At 36.4% G+C, this 24,781-nt stretch overlaps 1 long non-coding RNA gene and 1 pseudogene across 1 annotated transcript in view; both read right to left on the bottom strand.

Moving 5' to 3' along the window:
- LOC143673312 (uncharacterized) overlaps positions 1 to 24,781 on the bottom strand; it is a 127,664-nt gene that overhangs the window by 83,395 nt on the left and 19,488 nt on the right. The window lies entirely within an intron of this gene.
- LOC143673313 (forkhead box protein O1 pseudogene) lies at positions 1,830 to 2,479 on the bottom strand (annotated as a pseudogene).

Raw genomic sequence — 24,781 nt, forward strand, 5'->3', positions numbered from 1 at the left:
GGTGTCTTAACCAAGAAGCAGCACCTGACGGCTCTTCTGAGGAGCTAAAAGATTGCCCCTTAATGTAAACACCTGTGTATGAACCATTTTTGTGTCTACGTACGGGATAGCTTTCTTGAACTTAAATAACTGTCCATAAAAGTGTTTGATATTAGTTAAGCCTGTGTCAACAGTCTGGGTTTTTTTTTTTTTCACTTGTACATTTGGGAATTTTGTTTTTTCTTTTGGTTGATTAAAGTTGTGTGTGCTAAGGGTAAAAAAAATTTTGTGCATTTAGTCATTATCATTATACTGTCTAGGAATTGTCTCCATTTTTAAACAAGTTCTTGTCTACTTGGGTAAAGTAATGAAAGCCATTTGTACTTAGGAACCCAAAGTATTCTACAAATCAGTCCCATTTTAAAGTCTCCTTTTAAAGTCTCCTCCTTTGGCTTAACCTCTTACAGCACACTATGTGATCTGTTTAACCTCTTATACCACACTATGTAATCTGCAGGATGAAGGAAATAGGGATGAAGTGCAAGTGCTGACAATTCCTTTTTAGCAGGGTTACAAAATCAACCTCCATGGAGATCAAAGCAAGAGCAGAAATTATGAGAGGATTTGAGCTGAAGCCTCAACTCCAACACTCAAGCAGACTAAAAGCCCTGAGCTGGAAGAAGGAGCTCTCTTTTTGAAGTAAGAATTGCTTCCCAACCTGCAACCATTATGTGGCCTCCCAGGAAAGGTTTCTCTAAGAATTACTTAACCCTGCACAGTGTGCATCATTAACCAGGAACATAAGCAGAAAGAAACAAAGAAGCGCATCAAGCTTTCTGAAACAAGAAATGCAGTGTCCAGAATTATACACTACATTCCTGCCGATAAAAGGGTCAGATTGCTCAGTGTGCAGTACTAACTACATAATTAAAATTAGTCAAAAGCATCACCAAAGTGTACAAATTGTTTAAGTATATATAAAATTAGTTGTAATCCAGTTAGAAATACGAAATGAAAATTATGAATGCTTTCCCAAACACCTGTGATTTCACAAGTTTACAAGCAGATTATACAATAAAGTAGACTTTAGTTTTAAAAAAATTGCATTCAGTATCTATTCCAAAAATGACCTCAATACTGAGGTTATTAAATCATTCATCTGGAAATTAGAGCCATTTAATGTTTTTTTTACAAAATTGCAAATGACAAACAAACAATAAAAAAGATCTGTACAAGGCTGGAATTTAATCTATTTCTTTTCAAAAGAGTTTGACAAGGCTGTTAATTCAGCAGATTGATTACAGACTCCTTGGTTTTTATATACATTATGTGTCAATATGAACAGATCCAAAGCTGATCAGTGGAGGGACAGGATGGAGATGTTGGTTCTCTGTGATTATTAGTTCAGCAGAACACAGGTAGTAAAAACAGAAGTTTAACTTATCAAGGACATGAGGCCATCACAGTATTACAAAAAGAGTATAAACTTACCTTGGGCCAAGAGGATATTTAAAAAAAACAACACAAATACTATTCTGTCTCTACTGCTTATATACAAAAGTTGAAAGCGCCCCAAGATCTAAAAGTCTTTTCTGTAATTATATGGCACTTTATTGAAATGACATTTCCAATGGTACAGTCCTTATCTACAGTAGCACATCACCTACAAATAATGGGCAAACATCTTGTACCGGGAAAGTGTCTTTGCTGACAAGCCTGATGAAGGAAAAAAAGGAATGCCTTTTTATCAAACCAAGAAAACTAAGAAGGACATCTTTGGACAGCTTCTTTCAGTTCCTGCTGCCAGACAATCTGAAGTACTTTTAAATGTAGCCTGCTGTCTCTGGCTCTCAGCCTGACACCCAGCTATATGTTGTCATCTTGATGCTGTGTGGAAAGCTTGCATTAGGCAGCATATTGTCAAAATTAAAGTCCAACACGTCAAAAAAAGAAAATTCAATGTATCCCCATCCATGAGGTCATTGCAAATGATGGACTCTATGGCACAGTCCAAGTGCTCAATGAACATGCTGTCCAAGTCACTTGGGAGCTTCTCCTGGTGGGGGTCACCCACCCTGCCTTATCCATTACAGCTGCCCATGCAGTAGCTCCCCAGGGTGTTCGTCTGCACAGGTGATGGAAGAGGCACTTTAAAGGTGTCTTTATCAGGGACAGACAGTTCAGGCCTGAGCTGTGGGGTACAGGGGCATGGGGCAAGCCCTACCTGGTGCCTGCAGGTATCTGCTTAGCATGTCCAGGGTGGACTGAGAGCCAGAAAAAAATCCCAGTTTTCTATGGGATTTTTGGCTGCCACAGGCTGGAGGACAACCCCGGGCCCAGCAGCATGTTTTAGCCCAGAACCTACGTGCTGAGTGGGGTGGCCCCAAGGTCAGCAGGTGCCAGCATGTTGCTGTCCTGGTGGGGGTAAGTCAGAGGTGAGCAGCTCCTTCAGTAGCCCTGGGGCACATGGGTATGGGCTCTGGAGAGTTTGCATGGGCATCTGTTCCAGAGGGCTTGCACTGAGCTGGCTTAAGCTTATTTTTGGTAGTTGGGGTTCAGCAAATCCAGACTAGTGTTTGGGGGTTCAATCAAGTAGCATGACACCTGCTGCATCATGCCTGTGGGTGAAGACTGGAGACTGTCAGTGATGTGGATGGTGAGATTAGGTTGAGGATGTCCAGAATGTTCCATGACCTCAGGGATGCTGATCTTCAACAGGCTGGGGAGCACTGATATCATATTCATCACGGATGGTGGGTACACCATGAAATGCACATTCCCATCCCAAAGGTCATCTTGCTTGGGCATGATGGAAGAAAGCCTCCCACAGATCTGCACCACTGGAGCTGATTCAAGGATGAAACATGCTCCATCTGTCAAAGTCATCATTGGGGAACTGAGATGAGGGACTTTCCCTAGCAGCCTCCTGGTTGGGCTGGGGAGAAGCCTTTTTCTTGGTGGGTCAACCTCAGTTCTTAGCAAATTTACTGCTGTGTCCATTGACATAGCTCTTCTCCTGGGGACTTCCCACCCTTGCCCCCTCCAGACTGAGTATCCACCAAGAGCTTTTTCCAGTCTCTTCATTCTTTACATGAAGGAAATTTCTGTGTAAGGACAGATTGTGATGAATTGAATTCTCCAACCCCAGAAGGCTGTTGCTGTCCTTGAAGTAGAGCATACTCTCGACCATCCATTCATAAGTCTGAGACAGCATGAGCTACTTCAAAAATAAAAGGTATTTATGTATTATTTTCTCCACTATTTTTTCCATGTTCTCTGCCACTTAATTTCAGTCCAGTATAAACTGACTGTATCTACAATAAGGGAATTATTACTTCACCAACAAGGGGCTCCCTCTGTACCAAATTTCTAAGGACTTTCACTATTTTTCCATAGCAGGCTTACCAGAGGTCCAATGAAGCATATTAATCTCCACAAGTATCAAGGTCAATATTGGCTCTTCTGGGTATGGAGCACTCCCAAATTTAATATGTAACACATAATTTTATGGAGTATACGTAAGTGCTATGTCTTTTTTATTGGCAAGTGGCAAAATATGTAGAAACTTTTCCTTGATTTGAAGAACTATGCAAAAAATACCTGACCATAAGATTTTCAGAAATTTTAATGAAGTGGGAATTCATTTTCACAAAATTTCTCTCTGAAATTGTGGCATAAACATGTCCTAATAATACATTTGTTATTCATTTTCATGCTTTTCAGATTTCAGCAACATGGTGTTTTTAGTGTGTGGATCAACCCATCATCCACTGCATTGCTGATATGGTCAAAGTTTCTGTGGATTAAATTATGGCTCAGATATAGAAAACTAATAAACGCATAGGACATATGTCCCAGTGTGGCTTCCAGATGAATGCCAAGAACAACTGATGCATTTTCTTTATCTGAATTATGCATAAGCATTTTCTTGATTGGATGATGCCTATAGTAGCCACAAAGCTGAAATCACACGCTCCAATAAGAATACATTGGAAATAGCAATTGAAGTATTTGTGGCCTCAAAATATGCAATAAACCACAGATTTTTTTTGCCACTTATATCTGTTGCCAAGATAGAAAATTAAATTGAAATATAATATTTATCTCTTAGAAAACCAAGATTAGCTTGTTTTGTACCCAATCTTCCAATAATAACAAAAACATCAGGAAAAACATAAAATGTATATGCTTGAAAGCATCAGAGATCTCTGGGGCTGATATTTTGTAGAGAAAGGAACCCAAAAGCTAAACTATGCATTTTGGGCTTCTTTTCTTTAAAGGCACATGCTAATTCTGCAAACCACAATGGAAAGTCTGAAAAGCTGAATGGTGTTGGACTTGGATGAGACAGAGGTCACATGCTCACTGCAGAGATATGGCATAGCTGTATCTGTGGGGATAGGCACCTGATGTGCTGAAAAGACTAAAATGCTACAAAGCTATCTGAGTCTGGGGCAGAAGGAGGCCTTGGGAAAAATGTGCAACTTTTGGCTCATCTGGGCACAGGGAAGCAGATGCTTCAATCTGTGCTTCCTCCTTTCCCATTCTTTAGTTACTGTTTTGTTCCTTTCTTTACCCTGCAGCCCTATAAAATAAACAGTGCTGAACCTCTTGAGGTCTTCAGTTTTCATCAGAGCTCAGAGGCCCACCTTGTCTCAGTTTTATCTATACCTTTTTCCCTTATTTTTCTTTCTTAATTCCCTGTCACCTCCCTTCAATCCCAACACTGAGCCATGCTGGTTGCAGCAGCATGGAACTTTCTAGATATATTTGCACTGGGGAAGAACGCATAGGATATGTTTCACCAAGCAGAAGAGGCTTCTGTAAACACCCAGGCTTTCCTTTATGGCCACATAGGGCTTTACTCAGAGTAAGGGTGAGTAGAAAATAGAGCAGTCCTCAAGGGAACTCAAACCCAGTTTAAATAATCTTAATTCCTTGTTCAGATTAAAGTTATCTGTGATACTCATTTCCCCATGTCTAGCTGTCAGTGAGAAACAAAATCAAATCCTCTGATAAAGTCTTCATCAAGAGTTTTGAATAACCTACACAATTTTTAAATTGTTAAATCTGGGACATAAATCTAACAGAGCACAGAAAACAAGATGATTAAAAAATGAAAGCAATAGAAACAGATACATAGATGATCAAGATGATTGAAAATACATATCCTAAAACAATTGAATATATTGTGTTCAAATAGTTAAAACAAAGAAATGGATAACAGATTGAATCAAATAAATTTGAAAATTGAAATATGTAATGACTGAAGTTAAAATCTCAATTATTGTATTTAAATTCACATTGGCACCATTGAAGAGATACTTAGTAAATTGGAAGAAAGTTTAAAAGAAATATGGAGATGAAAGCAGAGAGAAATAAAAAAATGGACAGTATAGAAGATAGTAAAATATGACATAGGACAGTGCAAAACTCTAATACACCTTTGATTCAATTACAATGTGAGAAATATAAGTAACAATAATAGGGTAAGCAAAATACAGCAAAAGTGAGCATTGCTGTGAATGACCTTAAGAGTATTCTGATGGTAAATTAAAGTGGCCCATGTGGATTTCACCAAATAACCCAGATATTGGCTCAAAAAAGGAAGACAATACTTTTGCCCTAACCTCTGGAAGTGGTCATGAGGATATGAGATGAATGATCATAATGCTGGGCAGAAACACATATCCACTAAGAAAACCAAAGTTATTAGAGTAGAACACTATGGTAACTAACAAAGCAGACAGATGCTTAAAATAGCTATAAGTAGGACTCCTCAAGGGTGAGGAGGTCCTGGGGGCTTAAATGGATTTATCATGAACTAGACATTTAATTCCTTTTTGGCATCACTTTCCTTGCTATCCAAACCACAACTGGAAAAACTATCAAACTATTGGAAAAATTTATTCTTTACCAATTTGCTCCCCTATATTATTTGTTTCTTCCTTAAGGGTGCTATGTGATTGTGGAGTATATGGGAAAGAAAGTTGGAGCACAATAAAAAGCTAACATATGGTTTTGAGGATTCAAAGTTTAGATCAAAGCTGCCAGAGACAAAATTGCATATAGGCAGGGTGAGACTACACAGAACCCAGGAAAAAAGAATGCTGAAGGCTAAAAAATCTGAGCAGAAATTTCAGCAGCCTCTAAGTGCAGATGTGTTGTAAAAAATTCTTATATTCATGGTCTGCCTAGTTAGAGTGACTTGTTAAATGTTTCAAACTTTCCATTGAAATCCAAGAAGGTCCACACTTCAGGAATAAGGTCTACATCTGATAATTACAGACTATGTTAAAAGATTTACATCAAAACCAAAATATATGCATACTAATAAGGATTAAAGTTCAAGTGTCTTAGGGATAAAGGAAACCTGCCAAAAATGTAACTGCCAGAAAAAAACTCAATATCTTCAAAAGAAAACAACTCAATACAGAGTCTCTAAAGTGTATCATCACAAATATCCAGTGTAAGTGTTCTAAAAATTCATTGCACATACAAATAAAGAAGAAACATATGACCTGTAACCAAGAGAAAGAAAAAATCATTAGAATCAGACTGAGAGATGACTCAGATATAAGAATCAGCAGATGAATTCTTTAAAGTAACTGTGAAAATTATTTTTAAAAATCTACAGGTAGGTTCTGGAGAAATGGCAGAATAGGGTAAATTGAGCTCAGCTGTGCTTCAAGGGAAAGTTAAGAAGGGGTGGGAGGGTGACCGAGATGCTGATACAAGAGTGCAACTGACCTGGAAGAGTCTCCTGCAATACATAAGGTGGCCTTGGTTGCAAAAGTCAAGGAACTGAAAAGCAGAGAACTGGAGCTTAATGTGGAAGCCTGGAGCCCACAGGAGTGCATGGACAGGGAGACATGGACTAGGATGTAAGCTAAGCTGTATTCCTTGAATATGCTACCCTCAGCAGCATAGCCCTGTGACCCACAAGTCACCTCATATCCTACATATCTAAACCCCATCATCCACTCTGACTTCTGACATTCAAGTGCTCCTGCCACACCAAATCCCAGCATATATACCAGCCCCACAACCCTGCCTCAAATGCACCCCTACCCACCTCTCCTGCACCTTCCCAAGCACTACTCTCTCCTCACTGCTGGCTATTGATAGTGCATAAAGGATGTGGGCACTTACCTCCATACCCAGGCTACACCTATTTCCAGCCTATAGTGTCACACAGCTACACCCTGCCCACCCTGAGCTCTGTACATCATTTTAAAGCACTTTTATGCCCACATATGTGCTTAGCTCTCAGTCACACCCTTCAGCTCAGGGAACATCAGTTTTGGCACTCCTAGACCTGTGCATGCACACAACCCTCAGCCATACTCCTCATCTGGGAAAGCACTATCCTACACAGCTGGGACTCACCCACACCCAGACCATGCAGGCATAATGCTAAGCCACTGCCATAGCTCTGAACATTGGCACAAAGGGCCCATGCCCTAAACAGGCACATGCAAGGGTTAATCTCCCCAGACCTGTGCATCCACACAACTGCATCCTTTCTGGCCACTGAATACCCACTGTTCTAGTTTACTAGCTGCCAGAATGCAACACACCAGAGAGGAATTGACTTTTAATAAAAGGGGATTTATTTTGTTAGTTCTTCAGAGGAAAGGCAGCTAACTTTCCACTGAGGTTCTTTATTACATGGGAAGGCACAGGATGGTCTGTGCTGGCCTTCTCTCCAGGCCTCTGGGTTCCAACAAGTTTCCCCAAGGTGATTTCTTTCTGTATCTCCAAAGGCCTGGGCTGAGCTGCTAGTGCTGAGATGAGGTATGCTGTCTGCTTGAGCTGTGCTACATTGAACTCTCTCATTTAAGCACAAGCCAATTAACTCAAACATCATTGATTGCAGCAGGCATGCCTCTTAGCCAACTGCAGATGTAATGAGCAACAGATGAGGCTCATATCTTTGGCTCATATCCACAGTAACAGAACTAGATGGCTTCATCTGGCCAAGTTGACAACTGAATCTAACTACCACACCCACATTCATAAGCACCAGCATAATATCCAACCTATGCCTTTACCTGCACTGCAGCACATCAACATTCTGTTGCGCCATGCCCCCCATACACTGCATGTTATTACACATCTGTTCCACAAACATAAGGCTTTACACTCCTAAAGGAAGTCAACTTCCAAATTAAATTGATCAAGATATTTATATGTGATGAAACAGCAGAAGATCTCTAAGCATATCACAATGCAGACAGATATAGCCCGGCTTAGTGACCAAATTAAAAAACCAGAGAGAACACCAATGTTGGAACAACTAATGAAAGATGTTCATATAACTCTACTAAATAAAATAAGTGGGATGGCTAATGACATAAAGGTGATCAAGAAGACACTACAATAGCATAAAGAGGAATTTGATAGAGTAATAATAGAAAAATAGCAGATGTCCCATAGAGTAAAGATTCTGTGGATCAAATAAAAACATGCTACAAAACAGAAGATTTGTAGAGTCAGAGGAAAGAATAAGAGAACTAGAGGACAGGATAACTGATTTCTAGCATTCAAAAATTAAATGGCAGAAGAGATGGAAAAATTTGAATTGAATCTCAGGAAAATGATGGACAAAACACAGTACACAAATATAAGGATCATTGGTGTGCCAGAAGGAGAAGAGAGGAGTAAAGGGCTAGAAAAAAGTAGTTGACTATATAATGGGGAAAACTTCCCAACCCTTATAGAAGACATAAATATACAAGTCAAGGAAGCCCAGTGAACTTCAAACAGAATAAATCTATATAGACCTTCCATAAGACACATACTAATCAGTCTGTTCAAATGTTGAACAGAAGCAGAAAATTCTGAAAATGGCAAAAAATAAGCACTGAGCTCAGATTATTCAACTGGCACTACAGAGGAAAGAAGACAGTGGCATGATATAATTAAGATCTTGGAATAAGACTTCTAGCCTAGAATTCTGTGCCCAGCCAAACTGTCCTTCAAAAGTAAGGGAGAGATTAGAATTTTCACAGATAAACAAATCTTGAAAGAATTTGTGAACAAGAGATCAGCCCTACAAGAAATACTAAAGGGATTTCTGCCAGTTGAAAAAAAGAGAGAAGAGAGGGAGGCCTGGAGGAGCACACAGAATTGAAGAGTACCAATAAGGGTAACTAAAGGTTAAAAAGCAAAAGAGAGAAAACAATATATAGAGCTGAAAAATAAAATTAAAAAGATAAGATGATTGATTCAAGCAATGGTTTTTCAGTAATAACATTTTATGTAATGAACTAAATTTACCAATTAAAAGACACATATTGGCAGAATGAATTAAGAAATATAATCCAGTTATATACTACTTAAGAGAATCATCTTAGACACAAGGATACAAATAGATTGAAAGTGAAAGGATGGAAAAAGATTTTCCATGCAAGATGTAACCAAAAGAAAGCAGGAGTAGCTATATTATATCAGATAAGATGGAGTTTAAATGTAAAAACATCGTAAGAGACAAATAAGGGCACTATATATTAATTAAAGGGGTAATTCACTGAGAAGATACAATAATCATAAATGATTATGCTCACAAACATGGAGCTCCAAAGTACATGAGACATATATTGGCAAAACTGAAAGGAGCAATGGATATCTCAACAGTAATAGTAGGAAACTTCAATACGCCTCTCTCCCCTGTAGATAGAACAACCAGAGAGATCAACAAGGAAATAGGTTAAATAACTTGATACATGAATTAGACCTAACAGACAAATATAGGTCATTGTGCCCCAAAACACAAGAATATGCATTTCTCTCTAGTAGGCATGGAATATTATGCAGGATAGCCATATGCTGGGGCACAAAACTATTCCTTATAGATTTAAAAACATTGAAATTATTCAAAGCACTTTCTCTGATCACAGTGAAATGAAGCTGGATCTCAATAACCACCAAAGAATAAGAACATTTACAAATATAGAGATTAAATAAGACACTATTAAACAACCAGTGGGTTAAAGAAGAAATTGCTAGAGAAATCAGTAGCTATTAGGAGATGAATGAAAATGAGAATACAACTTATCAGAACTTATTGGATGTCACAAAGGCTGTAATAAGAGGGAAATTTATTACCCTAAATGTGAATATTAAAAAAATCAAGAAAGAGCAAAAATCAAGGACTTAGCTGCTCAGATGGAGTAACTTGAGAAAGAACACCAAACTCATCCCAAAATAAAAAGAAGAAAACAAGCAAAGATTAAAGCTGAGTTAAATGAATGGGACAACAAAAACATAATAGAAAAGATCAATAAAACTATAAGTTGTTTATTTGAGAAAATCAATAAAATTGATGGGTCACTATCAAGACAGACAAAGAAAAAAAGAGAGAGGATAAAATAAACAAAATCAGAAATGAGAAGGGGCACATTACCACAGACCCTGAAAAATAAAACAAATCATGAGTACAATGTGAGCAACTGTATGCCAATAAACTGGACAACTTAGATAAAATGAACAAATTCCCAGAAACACACAAACTAGCTACCCTGACTCAGGAAGAAAGAGAACACCTCAACAAACCAATCAAAAATAAAGAGATTCAGTCATTGAAAATCTTCCTACAAAGAAAAGCCCAGGGTCAGACAGCTTCACAGGGGAATTTTATCAAACATTCCAAAAAGAACTAACACCAATCCTGCTCAAACTTTTCCAAAAAATTAAGGGAAAAAGAAACTCTACCTAACTCAGTTTATGAAGCTAGCATCATTTTAATACCAGAATCAGGTAAAGATGCTATAAGAACAGAAAACTACTAGTCAGTCTCCCTAATGAACATAGATGCAAAATCCTCAAAAAGTATTTCCAAATCAAATCCAACAACACATTAAAAGAAGTACACAGCATGACTACATGGGTTTTACAACAGAATTGCAAGGATGGTTCAACAGAAGAAAATCAATTAATGCAATACAGTTCATTAACAAATTGAAAGGCAAAAATCATATGATCATCTTGATTGATGCTGTAGAAACATTCAACAAAATTGAATTATCTTTTTCTGATAACAACTTTTCAAAATATAGGAATCAAAAGTAACTACCTCAATATGATGAAGGTAATATATGAAAAAGTACTTAGCATCGTACTCAATGGAGAGAGACTTAAAGCTTTCCCCCTAAGATCAGGAATGAGACAAAGATGCCCACTATTATTCAACATTGTGCTAGAAGTTCTAGCTAGAGCAATCAAGCAGGACAAAGAAATAAAAGACATGCAAATTGGAAAGGAAGAAGTAAAACATCTATTATTTGCAGATGACATGATACTATACCTGGAAAACCATAAGAAAGCTACAATAAAGTTACCTGAACTAAAAAACAATGTTGGGTATTTGGAAATAAACTTAATGTGCAAAAACCAGTAATGTTTCTACATACAAGCAATGACCCAGCTGAGGAGTCAGTTAAGGAAAAAATTCCATTCAAAAGAGCAACTAGAACAATGAAGTACTTAGGAATGAACTTAACTAGGGATGTAAAGGATTTCTGCACAGAAAAGTATATAACAATGCTAAAATAAATAAAAAATATCTAAATAGGTGGAAAAAATTCTCTACTCATGGATAGGAAAGCTAAAAGATGTCAATTCTATCCAAATTAATCTGCAGATACAACACAGTACCAATCAAAATTAAAACACCCTAGTATGAGCATTTGGCAAAAATATTTATCAAATTCATCTGGAACAAAAGAGACCCCAAATATCTAAAGCTTTCTAAAAAGAACAAAGTGGGAGGATTAACACATCCTGACTTTAAAACCGATTATAAAGTCACAGTAGTCAAAACAGCATGGTACTGGCACAATGATAGAAGCACTGACCAATGGAATTGAATTAAGAGTGCAAAAATAGATCAAATCTATGGTCCACCTGATTTTTTAAAAGTCCCCCAAGTCCTGTGAACTGGGACAAAATAGTCTTTTCAATAAATGGGCATGGAAGACATGTATAACAATAGCCAAAAGGATGAAAGAGGACCCCTACATTACACCCTAAACAAAAATTAGCTCAAAGTGGATCAGACCTAAATGTAAGAAACAGCACCATAAAGCTTCTAGAATAAAATATAGGGAAACTTCTTCAAGATCTAGTAATAGGAGGTAGCTTCTTAAACTTTATACCCAAAGCACAAGTAACAAAAGAAAAAATAGATAACTGCGAACTCCTCAAAATCAAATGCTTCTGCAGTTCAAAATACTTTGTCAACAGAGTGGCTCAGCAGGCAAGAATGCTTGCCTGCCATGCCAGAGGACCCAGGTTCAATTCCCGGTGCCTGCCCATGTAAAAATAAAAAATTTTAAAAAAATAAAAAAAAAGACTTTGTCAAAAAGTTGAAGAGGCAGCCAACTCAAAGGGAAAAAATATTTGGAAACCACATATCAGACAAAGACTTGATACCGTGTATAAATGAAGAAATTATACAGCTTACCATCAAAAGAACAAACAAGCCAATTATAAATTTGGTAGGGGAATTGAATAGACTGTATTATGAAGAGAAAATACAGATGAACAGAAACACATGCAGAGCTGCTCATCTTCATTGGCTATAAGGGAAATGCAAATTAGGATGACAATTAGATATCACCTCATACCTATAAGAATGGCTGCTATCAAACAAACAAGAAACTATAAATATTGGAGGGGATGTGGAAAAATTGGGTCACTTGTGCACTATTGATGGGAGTGCATTATGGTGCAGCCACTAGGAAAGACTGCTGGTTCCTTAGGAAAATAAATATTGATTACCCTAAGACCCAGCAATAGCACTACTTGGTATATACCCAGAAGAGCTGAAAGCAATAGAAAAACAGACATTTGCACACCTACATTAATAGCAGCATTATTTGCAATCACCAAAAGATGGAAACAAATCAAATGCCCATCAGCAGAAGAGTGGATTAACAATTGTGATATTGTGGTATATACATATGATTGAATATTATAAAGCACTAATGTGTAATGATGTCCTGAAGCATATGACAATATATATGAACCTTGAGAACATAATGCTGAGTGAAATAATCCAGAAACAGAAGGATAGATATTATATAATTCTACTTTTATGACCATGGTAAAGGTAAAATCAGAGGCTTTTAATATAAAATATAGGAGAGTTAGAGATACATAGAAGCTAGAGATGTGTGAATGCTGAGCTAATGATGTTGAACTCCAATGTCAGGGAATAGATAGAAGTGAAGGCAGTATTCTAATGGGCCTATAAGTAACATTGCCATGTTGAAGATGAACAAGATTGAAAGGGGTTGCATAGACCTATGTGTCCCACTGACACATAGGTTCTTTCAAGAACTACTTCAAAGGTTTTATTCATGTACGAGAATGTTAAGTCCAGGGTACAGGGGAAACTGCTATTTCCTGTTATCAGTGCTGTTTAAAATGAAAACAACAGCATTACCACAGCAACAACATAGGTAAATAATGGGGGGAGGGGCAAGAGTTAGACCAGGTGTAGATTTCCTATTTGGTGAGGGTATGTTTATTTATTTATTTACTCTTGGGAACAATTAAATTATCTAAAATTGAGAAAGTTCATGGACTGTGGACTTTGAGCACTATACATGATGCCTGATGAATGCAGGTGGCTGAAGGATGTCCTGGCTGATTAGTAGACTGGTGAACATTGTTGTATACTTATGAATGAATGTTGTGCTGCTATGAATAGAAATGAAGTCATAAGGCATGCCACAATGTGAATGAATGTGTGGGATGTTTGGTGAGGCAAAATAAGCCAGAAACAACAACAACAATAACAACAAAATTATGGTATGGTCCCCTTTAGAAAATGCTTATAACAAAACAAGGGCATATATTGTAGATTTTTATACCAGACACATTCATTCCACAGTGGTAATTATTATTTATAGATTTTGAGAGGCTCTTTATATTAATAATACCCTGATATTTAGAGATAAAAATGAAGCTGATCAAGTTGGGGTTAAAGTAATTCAGAAGGCAGGGGTAAGGAAGATATTGTCTGTGCTTTAGAACCACACATACTCTTTCAAACCAATGGAAGAAAAATCTATTTGGTCTGTAAATGAAATTTTCTGTAGCATATAATCTAATTCAACCTATATGTATAGCCCATTTGAGTAATTGAAACACAGGGAGCCTATAATAAGAAAGAGGTCCTTTAATTCTGTATAGCTTAATGTAATGCCTGGATACATCCTAGAGCATATTAAGCAGATAATGAAAAAGTATTGGCAAAGTCCCTTGAGGGATGGGAGAAAAAATATGGAACTATTAAACTTTACCATCAGGGAATCCCCTGTTACTGTGACAAACTTTAGGGACATAGGTCATATACTTGATCTTGAGGCTTGCTCTTGTGATGCATATTTAGGTATCAGAGAAGCTTAGCCTACCTATTCAGTATGCCTAAGTGTTACTTCTGTAGGACTTCTTTTGTGGTTCAGATGTGGCCTCATTCTCTTTAGGCCCAACTCTGCAAGTGGAATCATCATTGCCCTCGCTGCTACATGGGACATGACATACAGTGGTGAAAGTCTCCCTGGCAGCATGGATGATGATTCCCAGGGATGAGTCCAGTCCTGGCACCATGGGATATACAATTATATCCTAACAAAAAGGGGAAAAGAAGTGGAACTAATATATCAGTGGCAGAGAGACTTTAGGAGGCTACTCTGGGGGTTGCTCTTATGCAAGCTTCAGTTAGACATTGCTACCTATCACAATCTGCCAAGCCCCAACCAGGACTGCTCCAGCTAATCCTAAAGAACACCTATGGCAATATATAAGATTCCTACAACTTCCAAATGGGTTCCTAGACCAAGTAAGTCCTGAAACTTAGAGGGCTCAGCTTTTCCACAGCATTAGATATCTACATCTTCCTACCCCAAATTAGTGACAAACACCTATGGCCAATTTAGAATGGCCATAGCCAAAACACCCCTAAAGAGAAGAATAGAAAGATCAATGGTGATGATAGAGTTATACAAAGAAGATCAGATTTAGCAAATGAATACGATTGTTGAATCATTACATTGATATCTCTTTTAGTCTCCAGCATCTCAGAGCACCTAGAAGTAAAATCCTAAAATTGTGGAATTGTAACCCAGGCCAAACTCTGAAATATGTTCTACAACTTATTGTGGTACTGTGCTTTGAAATTCATTTCTTTTTTGTATATATGCTATTTTTCACAAAAAAGAAAAAGTCCATTGTGATGGTAAAATTTTTTTATGCCTTCTGGAGTATATTCTGGAGCATCTAGGAGGAAAAATTTGAGAGGACCATATCATAGCACATGACAAACTCTGGGATCTGTCCTGTAACTACTTGTAGATGAGTGCTTTGAAAACCATTGCTTTTTTTTTGTATGAGCAGGCACTGGGAATTGAACCTGGGTCTCTGGCATGGCAGGTGAGAACCCTGCCTGCTGAGCCACCATGGCCTGACCTGTTGCTTTTTTGTTTTTATTTCTTTTTTGCTTTGTATACATATCATATTGTACAGTAGAAAAGTTTAAAAAATTTGTAAACAGTGAGAGTTATAAATTTGACTGAAGGATGCAGATTTGCCAACAAAGTATTGAATTACATTTTTTAAAATGGAGTAGAGATGGATGATTGATAGAATCTCTGACAAATAAAATCAACTTATACCTTCCTGCCAGGATGTTACATGCAAAGTACAAAGCAGTGATGAGAGTATAAAGGACCATAGAGACAAGGTAGGATTTTTTTCTCTTTACACTGTTAGTAAATTAATTCTGGCCCCCATCACCTCTTCAAATTGCTTCCATTTTCCACCCTTTCAAAAATGTCCCTACACTGCAGATAGAGTCTTCTTTCTAGGAAACAAGCTTGACCACAATTTCATCATGTAAAGCCTTTCTGTACTCCTCTTCGTACTCAAGGTAAAGCTCAAACCTCATACCCTGTAATACCCCTTAGCCTATAATGAATTTCCCCCACATACAAAAATTTTTCCTGAGTCTGGACCTTTCCCCTATTTTATCTGGCTAAATGCCTCTTTTCTTTCAGGTTTTGCGTCCTCCTTTCCTTGCAAGCAGTTGCAGATACCACTCCTCTGTGGGTTCCATGGTGCCTAAGTTTCCCTACTCAAAGCCTGTTTACTACCCTGTACATAAGCCAATGACTTTATCATTTATTGCTGGGGCTACAAAATAAACATATATATTCATCTAGTAAACAGGAAAAAATACATAGGGAGGCTATTTGTTTTAAAGAGTAAAATGAATGGGCTTGTTATATAAGTTAATTAACAGTATAAATAAAGTATTTTCTATCAAATACAGCATTTGTTTAGATAGGTTCTAAAGGTTTTGAGTTTAGCTTTATAATCTCAGCTTACATTTTGTATTAGTTTTTAAGGGGAAAATGTAACACCAGATAGTATACCTTAAAATGATTTAATAAATGCATTGAGATGTGAAAAAATCTACAGGTGATCTGTATCTATAGTTTTTTTTTCTTACTTACTTTGATTTTAAATTGGTTTATGAAGCATATTGTTCAAACAGGCTTTACAATGATTAGTTAGATTTCTTTTAATATGTGTAGGGTTAAGCTAAGATATCCATTTAAGGTAGTGAAGATTTCTATATGTGAATTGTAAAATATCTGTATCTTAATATTTTCCTGAAATCAGGAAAGTGTTTCACAACAAATCATTACTATAGCAATGCAGATATTTGTAAGAAATTTCAACTTGATATTTTGAGAACATTCACAGTTTGACAGCTGATGAAATGCTATCTAAGTTAGTGTTTAATATTTAGAATTTAAGAACTTTGCTATCCGAATTTGTAGATTTTTTTTCCATGTTGCCTTCATTTTAAATTGGCTTATGAAACTTACTGTGCACACAGGCTTTACAATAATTATATGGATATTTTATTTAAATATGCCTGTGGTTAAGCTAGCTAAGATATACATTTTGGGTGGTTCTAAGGGTATTTTTGTTTTCTTAAATAAAAAATTTGAAAAGTTAAAAAGTCCTCAGGTGTACCTTTTACAAACTATGGACTATAGTTAATAGTGATAGCTTAATGTTTGTACCAGTTTGAAACTGTCATGCACCCCAGCAAAGCCATATCCTTTAATCCTCACTCATTATTGACAAGTGGGTTCTCTTTTATTGTTTCCATAGAGATATGACACACCAATTGTGTGTGGTCACTTTTGATTAGATGATTTCCATGGATGAGTCTCCACCCATTCAAGGTGGAGTTGTTACTTGAACCCTTTAAGAGGGAGCATTTTGGAAAAAGCTTGAGGGCCAACAGAGCCCACACAGCAAAAGACCTTTGGAGAAGAAGAAGAAAAATTCCCCCAGGGAAAGCTTATTAAATAAGACAAAGCTAGAAGGTATTGCCTTGTGCCTTCTCAGCTGAGAGAGAAACCCTGAACTTCATTGACATTTTCTTTGTCGTTAATGTATCCTTCTCTGGATGCCTTAATTTAGATATTTTATGGCCTTAGAACTGTGATGTTTTAACTTAATTATATCTCTTTTTTAAACCCATTCTATTTCTGGTACATTGCATTCAAGCAGCTTAACAAACTGTTCTAGTTTTCAAACTGCCAGAATGTGTTTTACCAGAACTGGAGTGGCTTTTACAAAGGGAAATTTAATAAGGTAAAGTTTACAGCTCTAAGGCCATGAAAATGTTCCAATCAAAACAGTTCTATAAAAATGTCTAAATTAAGGCACCAACAAAAGGCTACTTTCATTCAAGAAAGGCCAATGATATTCAGGGCTTTTCTCTCAACTAGATGTGCACATGGCACACATTGTGATGTCTACAAGCTTCCTCTCCAGGCCTCTCCTTTCATGAAGCTCCCCCAGGGGCATTTCCCTTCTTCATCTCCAGAGTTCCCTGGCTGTGTGGGCTCTTGTGGATCTCATGGATCTGTTGTGGCTCTGTTTCTCTCTCCAGAATTGTTCCTCTTTTTAAGGATTCCAGTAAACTAATCAAGACCCACTTGGAATTGGTGGAGTCATATCTCTCTCTCATCAAAGGTTAATACCCACAATTGGGCAAGTCACATCTCCATGGAGATAATCTGATCAAGCTTCTAACCTATAATGCTGAATAGAGATTAAAAGAAATGTCTGACTCCATGAGATGGATCAGGAATTAAACATGGTTCTTCTAGAATACTTAATCCTTTAAAGCTGGTACAAAAACTAAAACAGATTTTGGTACCAGAAAAGTGGGGTTCTGTGCTTTGCAAACACCAAATTATTTAGAATGGCTTTTTAAATGGATAAGGGGAAGATTCTGGAAGAGTTGTGAGGAGATTTGATAGAAGACCTAGAATGCCTTGAAGAGACTGTTGGTTGAAATGTGCACTCTAAATATACCTCTGATAAGGCCTTAGGCATAATTGATGCCTGTGTTACTTCAAACTGAAAGAAAGATGATTCTTTTAAAAGTAATGCAGAATCTCACAAAATTGACTACTGGCTTTGATGGAAGGCAGATTTTAAAAGCAATTGGATATTTAGCAGAAGAGTTTGCAAATTAAATTTGGAAAGTGAGGCCTGATTTCTCATTGCATTTTATAGTGAAATGTGAGAGGAAAGAGGTAATTGAAAACTGAACACTTGGGTACAAAGAAACCAGAAAATTGATAATCTGGAAAATTTGGGGGCTTCCAGAAAAGAAGAACCCAGAGAATAATGCCCCTTGTGAGGATTTTACCAAAAATGGAACTTGTCAGCCACTTCAGAAAAAATAGCATACTGGTTTTAAAGTATTATGTACCCTAGAAAAACCCTGCTTTAATTCTAATCCATAGTCTAGATGCATCATTTTTTAAATCCCCATTCATCTCTGTTGGTTGGAAACTTGATTAGATTATATCCAGAGAGATGTGACTCACCCAATTGTGGGTACTAACCTTGATTAGATGAAGATGTGACTCCATACATTACAGGTGGACCTTGATTAGCTTACTACAATCCTTTAAAAGAAAAAGCATTTTAGAAAAATCCATGAAACAGAGACCCCTCACACCCAGAGACCTTTGGAGATGAAGAAGGAAAACACCCCTGGAGGAGCTTCATGAATAGGAGTCCTAGAAGGAAAGCTAGTAGATGCTGCCATGTTTCTCATGTGCCTTTCCAGTTGAGTAAGAAACCCTGAATGTCATCAGATTTTTTGAACCAAAGTGCCTTTCCCTGATTCCTTAGATTGGACATTTTTATGGCCATGCTTTAATTTGGACATTTTGGGGAGCTTAGAACTGTAAATTTGCTTAGAGCTGTAAACTTTAAAATTGTTTGAAAAATTCCCCCTTTCAAAAGCCATTCTGCTTCTGGTATATTCCAGCAGCTAGAATATTAGAAGAGATAGTATTGGGGAAGAAAGTATCCAGTAAGGATTTGTGGAAAGTCCTATGTCTGATGCATATTATCTCAATGTACTGCATTGAAACCCAAGAGTTCTAGGGGATATGTATAAATGGAACCATTGCCAGATTGGAATAAAAGGGACAGAAAAGTGATATTGAAGAAACAGTAACTGCAAAGGTAGAACCATGGAAGCAAAGGTCTGAAGCCAGGGAACCACAAGCCAAGAGTGGACCCACCCATGACTTGGAGAGGGTGAGTTTTCCCCGAAGGCAGAGGGCAGGAGTTTCAGTACTCCAGGCCTCAGAGAGGGTGGAGCACATTCCTTGGGTGTTGGGGAAGCCCTTGTTGTCACCACATTGGGGGCAGATGTGTGACCCAGAGATGGCAGAACCCAGATATAGACATGATGCTTGAAGAGGGTGGAACCAAGAATAATTGGTCTCTCCTATGTCCTTCAAGGTTGGAATTCTCACCTCAGCATTTGAAGAGAGCCAGGCTGCTGGGAAGGCCCTTGGAAAGTGTGGAACTGTCACTTTCTAACACCCCAAAGATGAATCACTCTCATATTTTGAAATCCAATGGAGTTTGCCTTGCAGGCTCTCAGGATTGTTTGGGTCTGATGATCACTGTGCTCCATCCAATTTCTCCTTATGGATATGGATATGGCAGTCCCTCCTTTGTATATTGATAGTAGATAATTTGTTCTGATTTTTAAAGGTCCAAAGCCAGAGGAGAGTTTTGCCTTAGGACAGACCATGCTTGTAGCTGACTTTAATGTGATTTTGTATTGTTTCTGATTGTGTATTGTATTTGTATAATTAATGAAATTGTTTAAGGCTTCGTGATATTGTGATGGAATAAATGTATTTTGCATTTGGAAGGAACATGTATTTTGGGGTCCAAACAGTGGAATGTGACAGTTCAAAATCGTCATGAGCCCAGAAAAATCATGTTCTGTAATTCTCATTTATTATTGCTGGGTGGTATATTTTTTATTGTTTCATGAAGATGTGATGCACCCAATTGTGGGTGGTAATTTTTGATTAGGTATTTTCCATGAAGATGCATCTCCACCCATTCAATTGGGGTTGATTACCAAAGTCGTTTAAGGAAGAACCATTGTGGAAAATCTTCAGTGACAACAGAGCCTACATAGCCAGAAATCTTTGGAGAAGCAGAAGGAAAATGCCCCCAGGGAAGCCTTATGAAATGAGGAGAGAAAGCTAACAGACATTGTCATGTGCCTTCCCAGCTGAAAAAGAAACTCCAAACTTCAACAGCCCTTTCTTTGGAGTTAATGCATCTTTCTCTAGATGCCTTTATTTGGACATTTTCACAGCCCTAGATCAGTAAACTTGTAACTTAAAACATTCCTTTTTTCTTTTTGCTGGTCCCTCGGAACATGTTTGGATTTGGCTCTTGTTCTAGGACTGGAGTCAATGAAGAGATGTATGTGTGTGTGGATGGCCTTGCATCCATGTGTATCTGCACACTGAGTGTGACACATGAGAATTAGCTTCATCTTTCTAGGCAACTCTGAAGCAAGGAAGACATTTTGAAAATTTATTCAACATACAAATATCTGATTTAAATTTGCAGATTGATATGCAAACTTCAGAGCCATAAATAATGACCATTGCCAAATGTTTGAGGGCTGATTTCCTGAGGGATTCATTATTAAAAAAATCTCTATTCCAGACTAAGGAAGATTTTCCTGGATCTAAAGCTAGATTGGCTGGCTTAGAATTTGTCTCTTATTTCTAATGCAAAATGAAGAATGAACTAATTTCACTGAATCTAATCAGCCTTGGGATCAAAGATTCCCTTCTGCTTTCTATAACCTTGTTTTTGTTTTTGCTTTTTTTGTGTATTGCATTAGAGCACCTGATCTCCCTTAGGAAGACTGGATGAACTTCTTTTTCATAGATAATAATATATCAGACTTTAAAATAATTTTATTTTCTATATTCTCTCAGGCTACTGACCATATAACTTTGCAAATCTGAATCAAAACAGAATTTAATGAGATGTTTAAAAGTAGAAACAGAAACTATTGTACATCATCTATTACAGTGTTTATTTTTGCACAGAAATAGAACTATAAAAGGTACAATAAGATCTTATGTATTCCCTTAGTAGCAGCAAGTACAGCAAATGATGAAATAATTCAGATATGAAGCTGCCCTTTCAAAATTTTATCCAATATAATTTATTTTACTCAAGTATTATTTTTGCCTAGTTTTCTGGGAAATCTGTGGAAATTTTTTAGTAGAGCTAATTTCTTTTGATTTCCTATTGTGATTCTCATGTTGTCATTTGTTCACATCCCAGATGTTAGGCTGATACTGCTTGGGAGAATATTATTTACTCAAGAGAGAGTATTAGCTACCAGAGTTTAATTTTTTCTATATTATTTCTCTGTTTTTGTAAAGACATTATTAAAACAACTTTATGATTTTGTGAAAAGAAACAAGACTCCAATTTCACCCCTAATTTTACTTCTTCAACAAAGCAGGTATTTTCATTTTCTCTTGTGTTCCCTTCATTTCTGAAACAATCACCATAGATTTATGACTTCTTTGACAGCAAAATTTCTTCAGGCACTTAGTAAGGCTTTCCATCTATTTGACTCCAGTCAACACTTTTTACAAAAAGCATTCCATTTTGGTATATTGCATTCTGACATCTTAACCAACTAAACAATGTTCTTCCATCAATAGTAACAAATTTACCACATCAACACTACAGTTCGACAATGGGAAGGGGGATGAAGAGTGTGACATGTTAGATTTACTTTTATATGTTTTTTAGGGGGTAGAAATGAAAATATTCTAAAATTGATTGTGGTGATTAATAAATAACTATGTGATAATACTGTGAACCATTGATTGTGTATTTGAACATGTATAACATGTGAATATATATTTATAAAATTGTTAAAAATAAGAAAAATCTACAGGAAAAAGGTAAATATAACCATTAAAAAGATAAAGTATTTCAGGAGAGCATTGGAGACACTTAAAAAGAGCCAAATGGAAATTCTGTAACTACAAAACACAACATATGAAATAAAATTTCACTGGATGGAAATAAAACAGATTAGACAATGCGTAAGAAAGGATCAGTGAACTTGAGGACCAGTTAATAAAAAATATTCTAAATAAATTAAAGTGAAAAAATGTTTTTACTCTCAATAAACACTGAAACATTTCAACCATACAAAATGCATTTTTTTGGAGTCACAGAAGGATAAGAAAGAGAAAAAGGAGCAGAAAATATATTTGAAGAAATATTGGCTACCAAGTTTTCATATTTCATCAAAATGCTAAGTTCATAGTTCTAAAATTTTCAGCTACTCACCATGCAGGATATTTACAAAGAAATCACACCTAGACATATCTTAGTAAATTTGATACAATTCAAAGAGAAAGAGAAAGCATTAAAATTATCCAAAGGTGAGAAAAACACATTATATGCAAACACTGATACAGAAATAGAATGCCATGTTTGCCATGCTAAAAGAAGAAAAATAATTATTAGCTTAGAAATCAATAAATGACAAAGTCATTTTTTTCCTGAATGAAGGCAAAATAAAGACTTTTACAGAAAATTTAGGGCTGGAAAAGCATAGCCAAAAATATGTGGAAAGACAAAAGAAAATTCTTCAGGTTGAAGGAAAACAATATCAGACTGAAATTAGAATTTACATGACAAAATGAAGAAAATAGAAATGATATAAGCAAATAAGAGTTAGTTTTCTTTCCTAAATAATTTTTAAATTACTGTTGAAGGCAAATCAATAACATTATATTCATAGAGTTATAGCATTTGTATCAGTAAAATATATGACAATTTTACAGAGGTATTCGGATGTTATACTTTGAAAACATTTGCATTTATATGTAAAGATAATATGATACTAATTTTTAAAATATTGTTATTTCAAAGATGCATAATGTAGCATATTGGTTAATCCCATTTATAATCTTGGCTAATTTACTGTGTCCATTCTGGTCAAGCAAGCACTGGCATAATTGTTACTATGAGAATATTTTGAACTTGGATTTGCATTTATAATCCATTGATTGTTACATGTGACTGTATCTATAACCAGCAAAGGAAATTTCCTTCAGCAATGACGGAATTATTCTCATCCAATCAATTGGAGGTTTTAAAACCTAAAACACAGGATTTCAGAATCAGAAAGAATTTCTGCCTTAAATTCAGTCAGCTAGCTTCCTCTAGTAAATTCAGACTCAACTTCAGCATCAGCTTGCAGCTTGCCCTGCAGAATTTGGAATTACCAGTCTTCAGAATCACCTTAATCATAGTTTCCAGCTTGTGATCTATACCCCACATAATTTGGACTTGCCAGCCCCTAGAGGCATGCAAGCCATTAAAATAATAACACAAATGTGTCTAGAACAAATGCTAATAGAAGTGAAATAATGACATACAAAAACACTGCACTGAATGAAAATAAGTCAGGAAAAGAGATATAAAATACAAAAAACAAAAACAGATGGGAAAAATAAGACACATAGCAAAATGATATAACTAAACCCAGGAATGTCAATACTGATGTGAAATGTAAATATACTAAACATTTCAATTAAAAGCCAGAGATTGCAAGCTTGGATTATAAACAGGCTTAAATACCTGCTGCTTACAAGAGACATGTTTTACCTTTAAAAATAGGAGGTGAAAGTGAAAAAAGAAGGAAAATATATACCATGTAGAAACTAAGCAAAAGAAAGATGAAATGGATGTTTATAATAACTAACTGGGATTAAAGGCTTCAAGAATATTACTTCATAATAGTAAATATTTTATTTTCTAAGAGTATATAATAATCAATTACGTAGGCATTCAAAATCTGAGTTTCAATATATGTGAAACAGAAATTGACAGTATAGAGGGGTGGGCAATGGTGGCTCAGTGGCAGAGTTCTTGCCTGCCATGCTGGAAACCTGGGTTCATTTCCTGGTGCCTGCCCATGGAAAAAATAAATAAATAAAAAGTATGTAAACATCTTTTTAAAAATTGACAATATAAAAAGCAAAAATATCCAAATCCACAGTCATGATTGATGATTTTGGTAATAATTTCTCTGAATTGTTGCAAAAATTGACAAACACTCAACAATTATAGATTAATTGTATAACTATGAACAAGATGACTGAACTAACATTCACAGAATGTTACACCCATCAAACACGGAATATTAATTCTTTTCAAGTGCACATTGAACATTCACAATGGACCATAATCTATGCTATGAAATAGGCAATTTCAAAGAATAGAATATGCACTTTTACTACAATAGAATTAGATTGGAAACAAAAACCAATATGTCATAGTGGACAACTTTAAAGACGATGTTCTCAAGATCCTCCCC

This window comes from Tamandua tetradactyla, unplaced genomic scaffold (genome assembly GCF_023851605.1).
Source record: "Tamandua tetradactyla isolate mTamTet1 unplaced genomic scaffold, mTamTet1.pri scaffold_96_ctg1, whole genome shotgun sequence".
Lineage (NCBI taxonomy): Eukaryota > Metazoa > Chordata > Mammalia > Pilosa > Myrmecophagidae > Tamandua > Tamandua tetradactyla.